The sequence below is a fragment of the Cynocephalus volans genome, chromosome 3, assembly GCF_027409185.1.
Source record: "Cynocephalus volans isolate mCynVol1 chromosome 3, mCynVol1.pri, whole genome shotgun sequence".
NCBI classification, from domain to species: domain Eukaryota; kingdom Metazoa; phylum Chordata; class Mammalia; order Dermoptera; family Cynocephalidae; genus Cynocephalus; species Cynocephalus volans.
In genome coordinates this window covers 71,338,103-71,354,659 of record NC_084462.1, presented here as the reverse complement: position 1 = coordinate 71,354,659, position 16,557 = coordinate 71,338,103, and the positions used below count along the sequence as shown (strand labels likewise).

Here is a 16,557-nt window from a genome sequence, read left to right as displayed (position 1 = left end):
TCTACTGTGTGCCAGGCACTGTTGGAAGCACCGGGGACTCAGCAATGAACAAAACAGACAAAAATCCTGGCTTTCATGGGGCCTATACTCTAATGGAAGAGACAGATAATAAGTAACTCATAGGGTATGACAGAAGGTGGATAACGACAGGATGAAAAATAAATTAGGGAAGGGGACAGGGGTGAGGGAGGGTAAAGGGTGGTCAGGGAATCTGATTGGCTCAGCTTGAGTTAGATGCTCATTCTGACCCAATCAGTTTGGGGCATGTGTGCGCGTGTGCGTGTGTGTGTGTGTGTGTGTGTGTGTGTTGGGGGTAACCACACTTGTAGTGCTGACATGGGGGCTAACTTCTGTATGTGAGGGACATAGGGAGTGATGGTGAGCTGCACAGATACTCCAAGGGGCCCTAAATTTGAGCAGGACCTCCTCTTCCTCCTCCTGGTCCTTTTTGGGCTTCAACTTCCTAGGGCCAATCCAGCTGCAGGTCACTTTCCTCAGCTGTCAGAACTGAGGTGACAGAAGGTGAGGGGTCTGCTTTAATAACAAGGATAACCACCACTGACTAAACCCTCCAAATACTGGACACCTCTGTTCACGGTCTCTGTTCCTTTGTGAAATGGGGCTATGATTCCAGAAAGCCACAGAAGCAGGACTTGAACCCGGGCCCATGAGACTCCCAAGCTGTGCTCAGGCTGCTGGAACAGTGGCTCCTGAATGCCTGCTGCTGTCTCGGTGCTGGTGTGGGCACACGGGCACCACTCGGAGAGCGTGTTTCAAATGCTCATTCCCCAGAGGCTTTAACTCAGTAGATCTGGAGGTGGCCCAAGATCTGTGCTTTTAACCGCACCTCCGGGACTGCGATCCCCACCAGGCCTGGAGCCCTGCGGGCGCCCCCGCCACCCCTCTGGGCCATCTGTCAGAATCTCCCCCTTGCTCCTCTGCCTTTCCTGCCCAGATCCCCTCACTTCCCACTGAACCCCTCACATTGCCATATTTACAGTGCACTGCTGCTCATCCCCATTGAGACTGAGAAAATACCACACACCAGAAAATGCCAGAACCTCAGAGGTCACCCAGCACAAAGCCCCATGGTACAGATGGCACAAGTGAGGCCACACTGCAGGGGTGGAGCTGAGGAGCAAGGACCCCTTTCTGCGCAGAGAGAAAGCATTTTCTTTGTCACCTCTCCCCCAGGGTGATGGAGACGGAGACACAAAGTATTACTCAAAGCCCATTTTTCCTGAGTAATGAGAGGCCCAAAGGAGTTAAATCCCAGGAGATGACTTCTTCAAGAGAGAAGGAATTTCTAGGAAAATGACCCCAAACTAGGTTTTCTCTTGGTTTTTATTATCCAGGCAAAAGTTACAGAAAAGAACACAAGTGGTTAATCAGTCATAGTGAAAACATAAACTGGCTACATAACAATTTTCATTAAAGCAGGTGCAACTTAAAAATAGTTTAAGCAATTTACCATCAAAGGAGTCATAAAACTAAGCTATGTGACATATGAAAGAACCAATGAGATAATCGTTATGGCAACACTTAGTTCCCTAGGAAATTTAGAGAAGCAGTTGAAGGTGAAATGTGGAACCAACACTAACTGGCAGAGTAGCCTTGAAGCTTTCAGTACACATATTTTCCCATAATTAGGTTTAACTGCACCAAGGGCATCTGCCCTTAGAGCAAGCCCTTTTGCTGTGTTACAATTTTCATATCCACACCAGAGACCTTTGAGTGCTGTGAAACTTAGCATTTCTATGTGCAATACTAAAAGGTTAGGTTATTGCTAAAACTACAGAGTTGTGGCCCCACTATGCTACAGCCTAAACTAAAGGGCTTTGGCCCTTCTAACAGCTAAGGACTGTTGTCCTACTAAGATAAAGATCCTACTAAGCTACAGCCTGATCTAAGGACTGTGGTCCTTCTCATCTAAGGGCTGTGGCCCTGCTAGGCTAAAGGTAAAAGCCCTGTGAAATACATGCGCTTTATTCATGTTAGCACCCTCACATTCTTCGGCGTCTGGGAGGCAGCTTTTCTGGGAAAGGCCAGGCAGGGCGGGATGTGAGGCCACACCCAGGAGATTTCAGGAATTTGCTTGGATGGGCAAAGTTTATTTGGGAGCTGACCTTCAAAGCCTCTACAGGTGGAAAGGAAATAGCTCTTCTGGCCATAGGCTTTGGTGACTGTGTGTTGGGACGTTGCCCACCCTGGGCAGCCCCTGTCCCTCTTGTTAATGAAACATCCCTGCTGGCTCAGAGGGGCTCTTCTACCTCAGCTCAGCTCTGTTCCATGTGTCTCCCACCATCCCTCTCCTGACACGTCTCCCCCCACCTCCTCTTCCCCTCTCCTTCACCCGTGGCTGGGTGGGCAGATCCCCTCTCCTGTCCTGTTGAGAACAGATCCTGCCTGATCCTCTGACTCAGCTGGCCACAGGTTCTCCACAGCTGTGGAAAGGTGTGATGCTGGGCTGCGCTGAGGGTTTCCTATCCTTCTCAAGCATAGATCAGGCCTCAGTGAAAACCCCCTGCCTTCTGGGCCAAGACCCTCGGCCCAGGAGGCTGGCCCTGCCCTTCCATAATTGACAAGAGCCCCCTTTCTCGGGCACGTGCCAGGAGCATTGTGCAGTGCCCCATGCCAGGTACTGCTTGGAAGGAGTCAGCAGAATGGCCGAGGGCTCCACAATACAGAGTGGGGGCTCTGGAGGATGGGGACTTCCCTGATTTCTGTGCCAATGGGAGCCCCTTCTGCTTTCTCTGATGCTGAGCCCCCAGCCGGTGGCCACAGGGTCACTGGGCAATAATGGAAAGAATACAGCAGCTGAGAGTGTCCCAGGGGTCAGCAGGTAGGGCAGCCACGGCCAAGCTCAGAGGAGCTGCCCACTCTGTGTCCCCTGGGGAGCCCCAGATACTCAGGCACTGTGCACCCAGCCCTCAGCCTTCACTGTTGCATCCCCCAGTGCTCACACGGGGCAGGCCACATGTCCCATTTATCCTTTGAGAATTAGAGTAGAAAATGTAGCTCCAGGTCACTGGAAAGATAATGGATCTGGCTTGAGGCCAGGTGGCAGCCAGACCAGGGGGTGTGTTCACCTCCCCGCCCCCTCCAGCAGCCCAGTTCTTCTTGCCAATAGGACCCAGTCCCTACCCCTGCTCGCTCTGCTGGTGAGGGAGAGTGAGGGCCTTCCCAGAAATGTCACCTACTGCTCACTCATGCATTCATTCTGTAAATATTTACTGAGAGACTACTAAGTGCCTGGCACTGTGCTAGGTGTTGGGGATACAGCAGTGACCAAAACAGAATGTCATGGAGATGATGTTCAAAGGAAGCGTCCCATTTTACTCATCTCTAGATGGCCAGTGCCAAGCCTGGGGGATCCTTGTCTGTGTCTGATGAGCAGGTGGATAGAGGTTCAATTTATCACCAAGGACTGTCAGAGCTAGAAAGGCCCTGATGCTTCAGTTCTGCTTAGCAGACACTGTTTCAGCACGTGTGCAAGGGCCTTGCTAGGTCTGGGATGCAAAGATGGGTTAGACACACGGCCTGCCTTCGGAGAGCTCACTGTTGGTGAGACACTAAGCCCAGTTGAAGAGAAGATGCAGTCCTGGGAGCATGCGCAGAGTGCAGGCAGGGGGTAAGCTAACCTGCATTTTGCAGATGAAATAATAATGGACACGTATTGAGTGTTTCTTTGCTGCAAGGCACTGTGGCCAAGGAGCTTATGTTTATTGGCTCATGAGGACATTGAAGCCCAGGGAGGAAGGATCTTACTCAGTCACTCATCAGTGTGAGCAGAGCCAAAGCTAGATCCCAACTTCTAGGAGCTTGGAGCACAGTATGTTCCTTCTCCCTCCACCCCAGCCCCTGACGATCAACCAACCTTAGCAGATGCAGCCGAGAGAAGGCTTGGGATGGGGTGAGATCGCTCATATAAGGATTGGGCTGCTCACTTGCAATGTAAAGGAAATTTTCAAGGCCATTGATGTCTGAGAGCCATTGCTTCGGAGGTGGTGCAGCCTATACTCTGGCTCTTAGATGTCCTTGATGGAGCAAGGCTGAGGGTTTGAGCCAGAGCTCCCCTGCCCTGCTCATAGATCCCATGGAGATCCCACAGTTTCCACGTGGGCAGTGCTGGCCCAGAGCTGAGTCTTGGTGGTGTCTAGGCCTGGAAGATGGTGGCCATTGGGTCCCTGCAGAGTCTGCATGTTCCTGATAGATGGAGGGTTCTCTCAGTTCATATCCCAAAGAGGCAAGACAGAGGAGTGTCCCAGCTCGGGAGAGTGTGGATGGTGTCCTGTGATCCACTCCCACTGTCGACAAAAACAACATCTGTGCGACTGGCAATGTGTGGCTAGGGAATCATTTGATCCTGAATATAGACTGACATTGTGTTTGAGGCCAGAGGGCATGAGAAGCATGTCTGTACTTCTTAGGTTTCATTTATGTCCCACACTCTGCTGGAAACCCTCTGTGATTATCTCATTTAAGATGAAAGTGCTGATAATCTCTTGCAGAAGGCAACAAACACCCATGAAATAAAGCAAACAGTACAAGACAGTGCTAAATTGAGAAGCAGGGTGGCATCATGGTTAGGCACAGAGCATCAGAGAAGGCTGCACACTGTGTGAATGGATGTGCAGTGCACAACCCATGCAACTGTACAGGACACCCTGATTAGGCCCACAGTTCATGGCATCATTAATTCGACAAAAATTTCCTGCAAGTTTACCATGTGTTAAGCATGATTTCAGACACGGAGCAGCAGCAGAGAACAAGACACAGCATTGCCCTCGTGTAGCTTACATTCTAGTTTGGAAGTCAGACAGACTGAGGCTTGAGTCCTGGCTTTACCACTGTGTTAATTAATCCCACTAAGCTTTGTTTTCCTCTTCTGTAAAATGGACACAATGACATGTACTTCATAGAGTTGTGGTGAGTAATTGAAACAATACTGAGTTTCAAGTCTGACACATGGAACGCCCTCAGCAAATGAGAGCCAGCATTGTCACTAGTGCGTTATAGGGACAAAGGCTGGCAAAAGTTGAAGGAAAAGGAGCTCACAAGATGTGTTGGACTCAGCTCAGCAGGAGCAGGAGTTGGGGCAGCCCTTGAAGGATGGTTAAGCTTGCTGAAGCCCAGAGGGACAGGTCTTTTAGGGATGGTGTCACAAGGAAGGCAGGGAAAGGGGAGTGAGGCTGTTGTGGGCCAATGCGGAGCACCCTAATGTGGGGACCATATTTTCCCAAACAGAAAGTCAAGACACACATGATCTGGCAAAGAAGTTCTGTGTTTCCTCCAGGTGTGAGAAGCTGTCTAAGCAAAGGTGTGCTCTTCAAAATATTGGAATTTGGGGAGATTTCAGTATTTTATTAGGACCTGAGACATAACATTTAAAATTGGGTCTGTCTCTTGACAATTTGAGAAGTGTGAGCCCCAAAGGTTGAGCACACTGAAGGATAAGTTTAGAGGGTTGGGGGGGAACAGGTATGTGGGCCCCTCAAAGGCCAAGCAAATAAGCTGGCTCTGATGAGACAGAGGAAAGGGAGCTGACTCAACAGAAATCACTCCCCGGCCCTCTTATGCAGAAAAGGATTTGGGGGCTTCACAGATTTGAGTTCCTAGGAGTGGTGACAGGGGGGAACCAGACTTGGAACATGGGTCAGCGCCAAGACAGCTCCTCAGGGCCTAGTCCTTGGCCACTCTGGGCTGGAGAGTCTGATTGGCCAAACCTAGTCATGTGTCCCCGCACTCCCCGGGCATCAGAAGACCCGGGGTAGGAGGCGTGCCCCTGCTTCAGCTTCTGTGGTGGAAGGTGGGCACTGCATCTCACCAATGCAGCACACAGTGGGAGAGTCCCCAAATCAGGGAGGGGCTTGGATGCCCAGCTGCCAAAATATCTTACAAACAGTTACACACACCATGCAAGATTCTGTAGGGGTTACACAAGGAAAGTAATAATGATAGGATGCTGGTCTCCCCCTGGGGTGCAAGAAGAGACTGCCACAGTGAGACCAATTAGAAGATGGCTGGAGTGGATGGACCTGGAGAGGAAGGGGCAGATGTAAGGGCATTTGTGAGGATTAATTTATCCGAGGCCTATGGGAATCCTCTCTGAATAGAGAGGCATAGGGAGTCCCAGAGGCTTAGCAAGGGGCTCAGAATGGTAACAGCTGTCCAAGCTCTAGGAGATCACGTGTGCCCAGGCCGGCATGCAGACATCAGCTCATTTCCCACTGTGATGGACTGCTCAGGCCTCCCCAGATACTGCTGAGAAGGATTGTTGGGCTCAGTGAGTGATTAGCAATGCCTGCTATAGAAGCAGAAGTCCCAAGGGGTGGCAAGTGTACCACGTGTGCGGTATATCTGTCCTTCAACAATGTCTCCACTTTTCAGAGGGAGAAACTGAGACCTAGAGAGGCAGAGCCTTGTCCAGGGATATTCAGCCAGTGAGCAGCAGCACTGAGGTGAAAACCCAGGTCTTCTGACTCCCAGGCTGTGCTCTGCCACTGCAGTGGTTAGTAATGCTCCCCAATCCCACGGCAGAAATAATAGCCCTACCTGAGTTTCCTTTCACACTGCAGGAGACACATGTGGAGTTGGGGTGTTGTAGGAAGGGCTTCAGGTGGGAGGTCTGCTCTTTTCCTCCTCCTTTCCTGGGTCAGAGGGCAAATGGAAGAAGGGATTTTTATACTTTTGGCAGCAGCCCCTGAAAACGCAAGAAGACCTGGTGGGCCCTACTGAGTTGGCCACTGGGATAGCAGACATTCAGGCCTCTGGGCCAAAAAACAGAAGACCAGACTGGGAACTGGCTCCTGACCTTGACTGAGCTCCACATGCTCAAGGTCATCCATGTCTACATCTCTCTCCAGGCTACCCCATTTGGGGTGGATTCCTCTGGGGAGCAAGCCCTGATGTTCAGGAGGGTTTCTGGGGGAACCATTGGGTTCTGGAGGAGCCTGAAGGAGGATGGACCATTGGGGGCCAAGAAATGGGAAGACAATGAGGACCCTGGAGCTGACTCCCATGGTGGTCCGGACCTTGTGTCCCCAGTGCTGCCTGCCTGCTGGGAAAACATGGCTCTGTGGCAGGAAGAGAAAGCCAGTGCAAGCACTTTCTTTTTCTCTTGATTGTCTGCCTGAACCAGAAATGTGCTTTCAACTCATTGTAAAACGAACAACATGAAGACTTTTCCCACAATTTGCATAGATGCTGTCATTTTTTTGCTGCTTCTTCCACATTTCCAGCAGTTGCAGATTTTTGTGCACCACCCCCTTCCCCACTGTGGGACACTGGGACATACTGGTGGGACTGGGATGTGGGGAAACTCACCTTCCCTTGGTGGTCCCCTGCCCCATCACACTCGAGGCCTCGAATGCCAGGAAAGGGCGGTTTCGGGTCTCGGGTGCACCTGCCTCACCCCCTTCCTGCAGGGCTTGTTCCACCGCCCAGGGAGGCAGTGTGGCCTCAGACAGAGTACTGGCAGGTTCTGGCCAGAACGCCACCCTCTCTGTGTGGTGGCATGACTGTGGACAAGAGAGCCACTGACTCTAAGCCTCAGGTTTCTAATCTGTCAAATGGGAAGAAGGTGTTTAACCTCAGCTGCCCCTCCTGTCCTATTTGAGAACAGGTGACATGGGGCCCCTCCCTGGGGTATGAACTCAGTGGATACACGTAGCAATCATTGAAAGTTGTCTTCATGCCCTGCCAGGTGCAGTGGGAAAGGAATGAGATTGGAGTTGAGTGCCTCGGGTGAGCTTCCTGACACAGTGATTTCAAGCAAACTCCATAATTTCTCCGAGCCTTGGTTTTCACACGTGTGAAATGGGACTGACAAAGATCTTAGTAAAAGCTCTTGATGTTTTATTGGAGAACCGTACAACCTGTTTATTCCTGTAGGAAGACACACAGCTTAGGAGAGGTTTGGACATACTGGTGGGTGAGAGTCATGCTAGATGGTGTGGTTGCACGAGGGCTTCTGCGTCATGGAGGGCCTCGCTCCAGCAGTGCCCCCTCAGGGACATGCCCCCTGCCCTCTGTTAGGCCCCTGGACTCCCCAAGCATAACATAGTTCTCCCTCTGCAGTGATTGCCTGGTACTTCAGGGTCCCCCTGCAGTCCATTCTTCTGGATTAAACCATCAATGGCTCCCTGTTGCCCATGGGGTACAATCCAGACTCCTTCATGGGTCCAGCAAGCTCCCGAATGGCCTGATCTGAGCCCTCCTCTGGGGCCTTGTCTCTGTCTTCCCATTTGGTTTCCCCACATAGGCCTTGGGACTTTGCAGGTGCCGGTCCTTGTATGTCTTAAGTATTCCTCCATGTCCCCTCTCCTTCCCTGGCTGTGTGCTTTCGTAGCTTGGGGTCTGCAGCGGCTCCTCAGGGAAGGCTCTCCTGATTTCCAGGTCTCTAGTGCTTGCCCTGCTCTGGGTTCTGACAGCACCCCCTGCATTTCCCCCATGCAAGCACAGCCCATCCTGCACTGCAGTTGTCTAGCTCTTTGTCTTTCTCCCCTGATAGACTGTGAGCAGCCAAGGGCAAAGACTCGCAACCCCCTCCCAGGATACCCCATCAAAACCCCCACCCAGTTACCTTCCCTGCAGGTTTGCGCAGCAGGCTTGGAGTCTACTCATCTTCTTTATGTGTTGTAGCACAGGGTTTTATAAAAAGGGCCAGCAGTTGGGACATCTAAGGACAATCACGAGTCTGAGGTCTGCAGAGAGTGGCAGGAATCCCCAGGCCCTAGAGACCCAGGCAGCTCCCTCCCCAACACACACACATTCACTTCCTGTCACTCAGCATCTTCCTATCCCAGGCTCACGAGCCTCTTATCCCTTCTTCTGGGATCTGCAAAAGGACACTGCCCAGGACCGAGGACAAAGGCGGCTCCAGCGCCTCTTCCTCCTGCAGCCTGGGAGAACAGGGTGTCTCCAAGAGCTGAAATACAGCAGAAACAGAATTGCTATTGCTCTTCACCAAACAAATCCACCAACACACCAGGGGGCCCTTCCACGCCCTCTCTAGCACACACTCGCACACATACGCCCAGAAATTTTAGTTGGAAAGACGAGCAAACCTGTCTCCATCTTGACAAACATTCTATTATCATTATAAAAGAATGAGGGGAAAAATCAAAACAGGCAGTCAGGAAGTGAGGAGGCCTTCTAAGTTGCCTAATTTAGAACCTTCATGACCTTTGTCATACACTCATCCCTTTGACTCTAAATCTACCCCTGAAGCTCAGCCCCAGGTCTAGAATTTCTTGAGGTCAGGAGAGCAGGATCAGAATAATCTCCCAGCATGGGAGAGACCATCTGTCTATCCACTAGATGAATATTTTCTGGGTGCCAAGGCTGGGCATGTGCAGAAAAGGGAAGGAGGTCCAGGCTGATGGACAATGTGTACAAAGACCCAGAGGTGGGAGACAGGGTGACCATCATTCACCCACCCATTCACCCAGATTGTGTTGTTGCTATGAGCCAGGCATTGTGTGAGGCCTTGAAGATGCCTCGGCCATGATCACTGTCTTCATGCTGCTCACAGCCTGGCAACAGGGCTGAACCAGGAACCGAAAAGGCCATCCCATGTGAGAGAAGCATTGGAGGCGGGGTGTATGGGTGTGTGTAGCCATGTGTATGGCATGGGCAATGGGGTGAGAGCGTTAAAGCAGGATCATGCCAGGACTACATTGGCTCTGATGCCTGCATAAGGAGTTTGGCTTTTAAGGTCTAGGCAATAGGGAGTCATTGAAGATCTTGGAGCAGGGGAATTATCGCAGCAGAGACATACTCTAGGGAAATTATGCAACAGCGTATAAGATGGATTGGAGAGAGAACTGAAGAGGGCAGACATAGAGGCAAGGAGATAAATGAGTGGGCCCACTTCAGAAATCCTGCAGAACAATGCTGCCAGCTCTAGAGTAAATAAAGCTCTCTACCCAAAAGAGATGTCCTAGAAATCTGCCTGAGAATATGAAAACCCCAGGAGAGTACACTTGGACCAAGCAGCTTTCTCTAAAAGGCTCCTGTCAATATGGACATAGATGACCTACAGGAAGAAATGGACTAGCTCGCTACTCCCCAGTGTCCTCCTTTAAAAGCTTTTGTTTGCTGGATTAACCAGCCAAAGAGAGCAGGGTCCTGAAATTGGGGACATGAGACAGTAAGTTTTGATTGGGATGGAGAGAGGGAAAGAGCAGAGTCAGAGGCCTGGGCAGAAATTGCCACAGGAGAGGAGCTTGTGTGTGTGTGTGTTGGGGACAGTCACTGGCAAATAAGGGTGGAGCAGCCGGCACTTTGGATGAACACCCATGTTTAGGAACATGAGATGCCCTCCCACCCCACAGTGGTACGCAGAACTCTGAACCTGCATGAGGTCATTCTGGCTCTGTCACTGCCAGGTAGTGTGACCAGGGGCAAGTTTCCTCATCTGTCAAGTCCTGTTCCCTGCATGATGTTAATTAAGATAATGTATGGGCAAGTGTCGAGGGCTGCGTAAATGTGAGCTGGGGGCAAAGCCTCCTTCAAACCCAGGAACCTGGGACACGGGGGGTCTGACCTTTGTCCAGGGCTTTGGAGAGGACTATTGGTGCCTGTTTAGAATGACTCTCTCTCTCTTATTCAATATTAACTTCTGTCCATAGGTGAGAGAGCCGAGAAAACTGCAAGCAGCCTAATGGGATGGTCTGGGATGCACGGGGCAGCACACAGAGGAGAAAATGTGAGGACAGGGGTGGCCCATCCAAAAACATCTCCCACATTGAGACTTGGGGTTCCACCCATAGATCACCCATCTCCTGGGTTCAGCATTATCTAGTGTCCTGGGTTCTCCTCTAAATGTTCATCACCTAATGCGACTTCTGTCTTCCTATTTGCTTTATCTGTGGCTTCTACCAATGGGCCTGTATTACATGTGCATGATAATGTTCTTTAATTGCTCACCCTCCCCCACACTGGGTAAGACTGACAGCCAGCCAGCCTCTGGCTCCGTCTTAGAATGCGGGAGGCCCAGACCCAGCAGAATATGGAGTCTCTAGGGTAGGGGTTTCCAGACTTTGCTGCTGCCCGTTGGAGTCACTTGAGGAATCTTTAAAAAATACTGATGCTTGGCTCCCACCTCTTGGACATTATGATTAAATTGATATGGGGTACAACCTCATCACTGGGATTTTTAAAACTTCCCAGGTGATTCTAAAATGTAGCAAAGTTTGGGAACCACAAGGTGGAGGGGAGAGACTGGGTGAGAAAGGAGTGAAGGAAGGGAGAGTCTCCAAGAACAAATTTAGGGGGCTTCACAACTGAGTTGCCCCCAATCTCTATGGGACCCGCACTAGAAATGTTGAGGTTCTACTGACAACTTTTCCCTCAAGTTACCTGGTGTCTCTCCTCCATGCTGAAGTAGAAGCTAGAACAGCAGAGGTGCCTTAGGAGCAGACAGTGCCCAGCTCCTGGCTTCCCCTTCAGCAAGTCACTTCCCAGAGCTCAGTTTTCTCATCCATAAAATGGATTGTTACCAGAGGATTATAAGGGTTTAATAAAACTTTATAGGGTTGTTACAAGGATTAAATAAAATAATGCATGTAAGTTGCTCAGTACAAGGCCTAGGACTTCATGAGCACTCCTCAAATAGTCTTTACTACCATCATGGTCTTTTTCATGGTAATTATAGTATTGCCACCCTGTCTTTCTGACAGTGGATCTGATGTGAAACCCTGCATTCTGTCCTGCTACCCAGAGGCAAGGCACGCTTGTGGTTGCACCTGTGCCTTGCTTCATGGAGTACTGAGGGCAGCCACGAAGGAGCAGAAAAGTCTTAGAACAGGGTCTGGGAATCTAGGAAACCCAGAGAGGCCGGGGCTCTGTTCCCGGTCATCCAGCCAGTGAGTGCAGGAACTGGGCGTGGAAACCCTACCTCCTGCTCAGTCTGTTCTGCCTCGCTAAGCTGATTCTCCAGGGAAGAACGCATTTTGCTTCTGTGTACAAAACTCAGCTCTGCAGTGATGGGAGATTCCAGGAAGCTGAAGCTGCAGTGCAGGTTGTTTTGAAACGATCTCATCCTCAGTCAGCTCACTGGGTTCAGAGAAAGCCTGGACAGGGGCCCAGAGCACCCAGTGCTGTCCTCACAGCTGTACCCCACACTCACCACACTGCCAGCCTTTCTAAGGGAGGACCTGGCTACAGCTGCCCGTGTACACGCCATACACACTCTGAGCCCACGTTCAATTAATTATATAATTTTATTCTATTTCAAAGATCTATTTCCCCCCAGACCACTCAGGTGGCAACAAGGGAGTAGAGAGACCTGTTCATCAATAAACAAATACATTTATATTCCACAAAAGCTTTTGAAACATGTAAATCTGGTACACACCCGTCTGCATCTCATTTATTTAAGAACTGTTTGCCTAAAACCAGAGAGGAATATTTTCAATCAAGGCCATGGGGATGGGGTTTTCTTTTTTTTTTTTTTTTTTTTTTTTACCTATCTTTTTAATAAAAATTTTAAATGTTTATTATAGAAGAATTCGAAGACACTAATAATATCCAGCTAGCCAGAGGCTGCCACCATTTACATTTTGATGCATTTTCTTGCAGATGGGGTGTTTTTTAAGAGATAGTGATCTTTTTTTTTTTTTTTTTTTGGTCTGTTTTGTGACCAGTAAGGGGATCGCAACCCTTGGCTTGGTGTCGTCCACACCGCGCTCAGCCAGTGAGTGCACCGGCCATCCCTATATAGGATCCGAACCCGCGGCGGGAGCGCCGCAGTCTCCCGAGTGCGCCATGGGGTCGGCCCGGGATCATTTTATATGTATAACTTGATTCTGTTTTGCTAAATGTTAGATCTGTAGCAATTCCCATGCCACTAAGTATTCTTTGGAAATATGATTTTAAATGACCTCATGATGTTCCGTGATATTGGTGTGCTGTAATTCATTTTGGCTTGCTCCTTTATTGTCCCATATTAAATAACATGGCAGTGAATGTCTTAGTGTGCTTCTCTGTTGATTTCCCTGGGGTAAATTCCCAAAGTGGAATTATTGGCCAAAAGCCAGAACCTTTGAAAAGTTTAGAGAGGTCCTGTCAAATGGACCTCTGGAAAAGTTGCCATCCTTCACAGTCCCACCCACCTTGGGGCAGAGAGCCTGTGTCCCAGCTGCTCCTAACTCTGTCAATGGGCAGAGAGAGTATATTTGAGATACCGCATGATCCCCAGCACCGGGCTGCTCCTTGAGAAGACTCAGGGTACACAACATCTGCCGTCCAACATTTGACACCGAAGGTCTGTCCTAGCATGGGGGGCTAAATTTGTTCTTTGAGCCCTGCAGGGTAAACCCCCCACCAGCAGCATGAAAATCTCCCTAACGATCATAGACTCCAGGTAATAGGCTTCCCCACCCCATGCAGCAAGGTCTCTGCCCAGCTCTGTAGAGGCTGGAGCTGTCTGAGGTTTGAGGACCAGATGGTAGGTTGAACCCTGGACCCCCGAGAGGCCTACCACAGGGCAATTCTGTGAGCTGACCATCTGGACAGTCATTCTAAAGTTATGTAACACTGAAAAATTTTGACTTCCTAGAAGCTCCCTAAACTTGTGTTTTCTCAGCTGAAAAATGGAGTTGTTAGGAGGATTAAATTTGATTATATTTGTAAACCAAAATAAACTTGATTATATTAATATAATCTTATACTGACAACAGCCATTAGTGCTGGTGTTGGTATTAGGATGGGTACTAGTATATTCGTATTAGGTATGAGAGGCAGTGTTGCACGGCAGTGAAGAGCCAGGCTTGGGAGACAGACAGATCTGAGTCTGGTCTCTGGTCACACCCTGTGTATGTACAGCAACAGGAACTCGCACAACAGAGGCACTTGTGGGGTTTGGGGAGAGGACTGTTCACAGTTTTAAAAATTCAGAATAAGTTTTCTTTAGAACATCTGGCACAGGTGTTTTATTTGTTTGTTCTTTAATTTTTATGTCTATCAAATTAATAAATGTGCGGAGTTCATAAAATCTCACAGCACTACAGGCCTGTAGTACTACAAGTGATGTGCTGGAGTCAACCTGTAGTCATGAGAGTCTATTGTTAAATTTTTAGGAGTTTTGCAAGCTGATTGTTAAACACAGCCATTATTAAAACTTAAATTGCATAAACTTACAATTAAATAATTTAAGTAAAAACAGAGGTACCAGTACTAAATATTAAAAATTCATCACTTCCTAATTATTTTAATACTATCTATGTTCTTTTTTTTTTTTCTTTTTATGACAAGCTTTGTTTTTGTTTTTTGGCAGCTGTCTAGTATGGGGATCCGATTCCTTGACTTTGGTGCTAGCAATACCATGCTGTAACCAACTGAGCTAACTGGCCAGTCCCCATCTGTGTTCTTGAGGTTATTTATGTCTATTACATTGTTTATAGTGGAAATATTATATAATAGTGTGCAACTGAGAGTATCTTCTAACTCTGTATTTGCTGACATCACCTCTTTAGCCTGAAATTAGTGATGGTGGGAATATTTACCACTGAAATTGGCAAATGCTACAAATGTGGGACTTTTTTCCCTGGAGACCCATTTGTTAAACATCTCCCCAGGTCACTACCGCCTGTAACCTCAGTCCCTGTCCCTCCTTGCTACATCTCCCACTTCCTATTCCCAAAATGTAGCTACTTGCATTTCTTTCAGCTTTTTCTTTTGGTGCTTACTCCCATATTTCTTAACTACATGCTTTTACTACAGTGCCTTGATTTTTTAAATCTTAGACATTGCCTATTGACTTCCTATTATGGAAAATGTGGCTCTAGCTCTGTTCCAGCTCTATGCCCCTTCTTACTACATTCACACATGCTTTCCCTGCCTCTGGTCTAGCATATTATAACATAACTCTTGCTTAAATAAATATTCAGGATTGACATTACAACTATGTAAACATTGTACATAAATCATTATGCACTATGATTACTTTAGCTTTCTTATATGGCATTTTTTACTGGAGTTAATAATTGCATTTTTAAATTTGCTTGATTTCTCTACAAAACAGTGCTTTTCAAACTTTTCTATTTAGAAATGGAACTCATCTTTTAAACAAAATTTTATGTGGAACCCTAAACCCTAGTATATGAAAAGGAAAATTAGAGCTGCCAGGTTGAAAGGGGGTCCTTCCCTTCAGGGCTGCTGCATACAGCCAAGCAGGTTGTGTACTGTGAAATTCTAGGGGCCACCGTTCACATAAACAACAGTGTGATACAGTCATGAAAGCTGTATTTACCCACCTCATTGGGCAATGCATCCATGGTGTAAAGAGAGGTCCACCTGGAAGTATACATCAGGATCATTCTCTGCTTTAAAAAGACTTATTCCATTTGATTCTGTACCCCACAAATACATATAATCAATACAAAATAAAAATAAAATAAAAAGACTATTCCCTTCCCCAGTGTGGGGCTCTGGTCCTTCCCCATTCTGAATAGGTTCCAGCAATCTTGCTTAAACTGTCCCTCCAGAGTATCATCCACAGACTGCTGGCTAAAGCTTCTGTGAGCTGATGGCCACCTATTGACCGATTCAGTGCCCCTCAGATTTTCCTGGGTTGGGCTGGGTGCCAAAGGCTTCATTGCGGACAGCTTTACTCAGGGAACGCTCAGATGCAGCCTTTGAGATCAGAGGTAAGAAATGGCTCTGTCAGAGAGTAAGTGAGCGGTGGAAGCAGACAGTGCAGGCCCTGTGTGCCCATGGAAAGTCAGAGCTGGAGGAGGGGGGCTGATCAACAATGGGCAGTGGGGTTCAAAAAACTCACCTTTGAGAGTCACACCTGTGTGGGAAGCCCAGCTCTGCTTTCAGCTGGTTGACCTTGGGCAAGCTGCTTAACCTCTGGGCCTTAATTTTATCCTACCTAGTTAACAGGCTTGTCGTGAGCCTTAAAGATAATCTGTAACCCTCATAAATCCCAGTGTCACATGTGGCTCCGTCTCTGCTTAGAGTCTCATTGAAAAAATCATGGTCTAACAGCCCAAAAGTAATTGAAAAAAATATTCCAAACCTAGCTGCTTCCCTCATAAAATGTTGAAGCAGTGCCCATTCATAACTGATAGAAACACTCCCCAAATTCTTTCCCTCTATTCTCTAATTTTCCCACATGTATAGTATCAGTGAAATTCTCCTGGTTCCAGCCTCTGAGGCTGTTTTCCTCTCTCTCTTTCTCTGCCTCATTCCTCACCCTCCACACCACTGCTGTTTTCTCCAGGCCTGTTTTGCTCTACCCCTCCTGACATTGCTGTGTCACAAAAGACCAAACGACTGGAAATGAGCTGACAGGGGTTCAGGCAGGAAGTGGGGAAGAGATTACAGCAGCGTGCACACTCTGCATGACTCTTCCTCCATCTCACGGGGAAGTTCAGGCACACGGTGGTGGGAAAAAGTTCTCTTCCTCCTTCCTAAAAGTGGGCGGTCCTTTAGGCAGGTCATACCTCAAGGACTGCCCACTTTTCTGACCATCTGCCACTATTGGCAAATGGGAAGTGTCTAGAAAAACCTCCTTCTCTTCTTTCCTAAAAAGACCTGATGGTGGCC

At 48.5% G+C, this 16,557-nt stretch overlaps 1 protein-coding gene across 1 annotated transcript in view; it reads left to right on the top strand.

The window, feature by feature from the left end:
* CORO2B (coronin 2B) overlaps positions 1-16,557 on the top strand; it is a 126,737-nt gene that overhangs the window by 82,410 nt on the left and 27,770 nt on the right. The window lies entirely within an intron of this gene.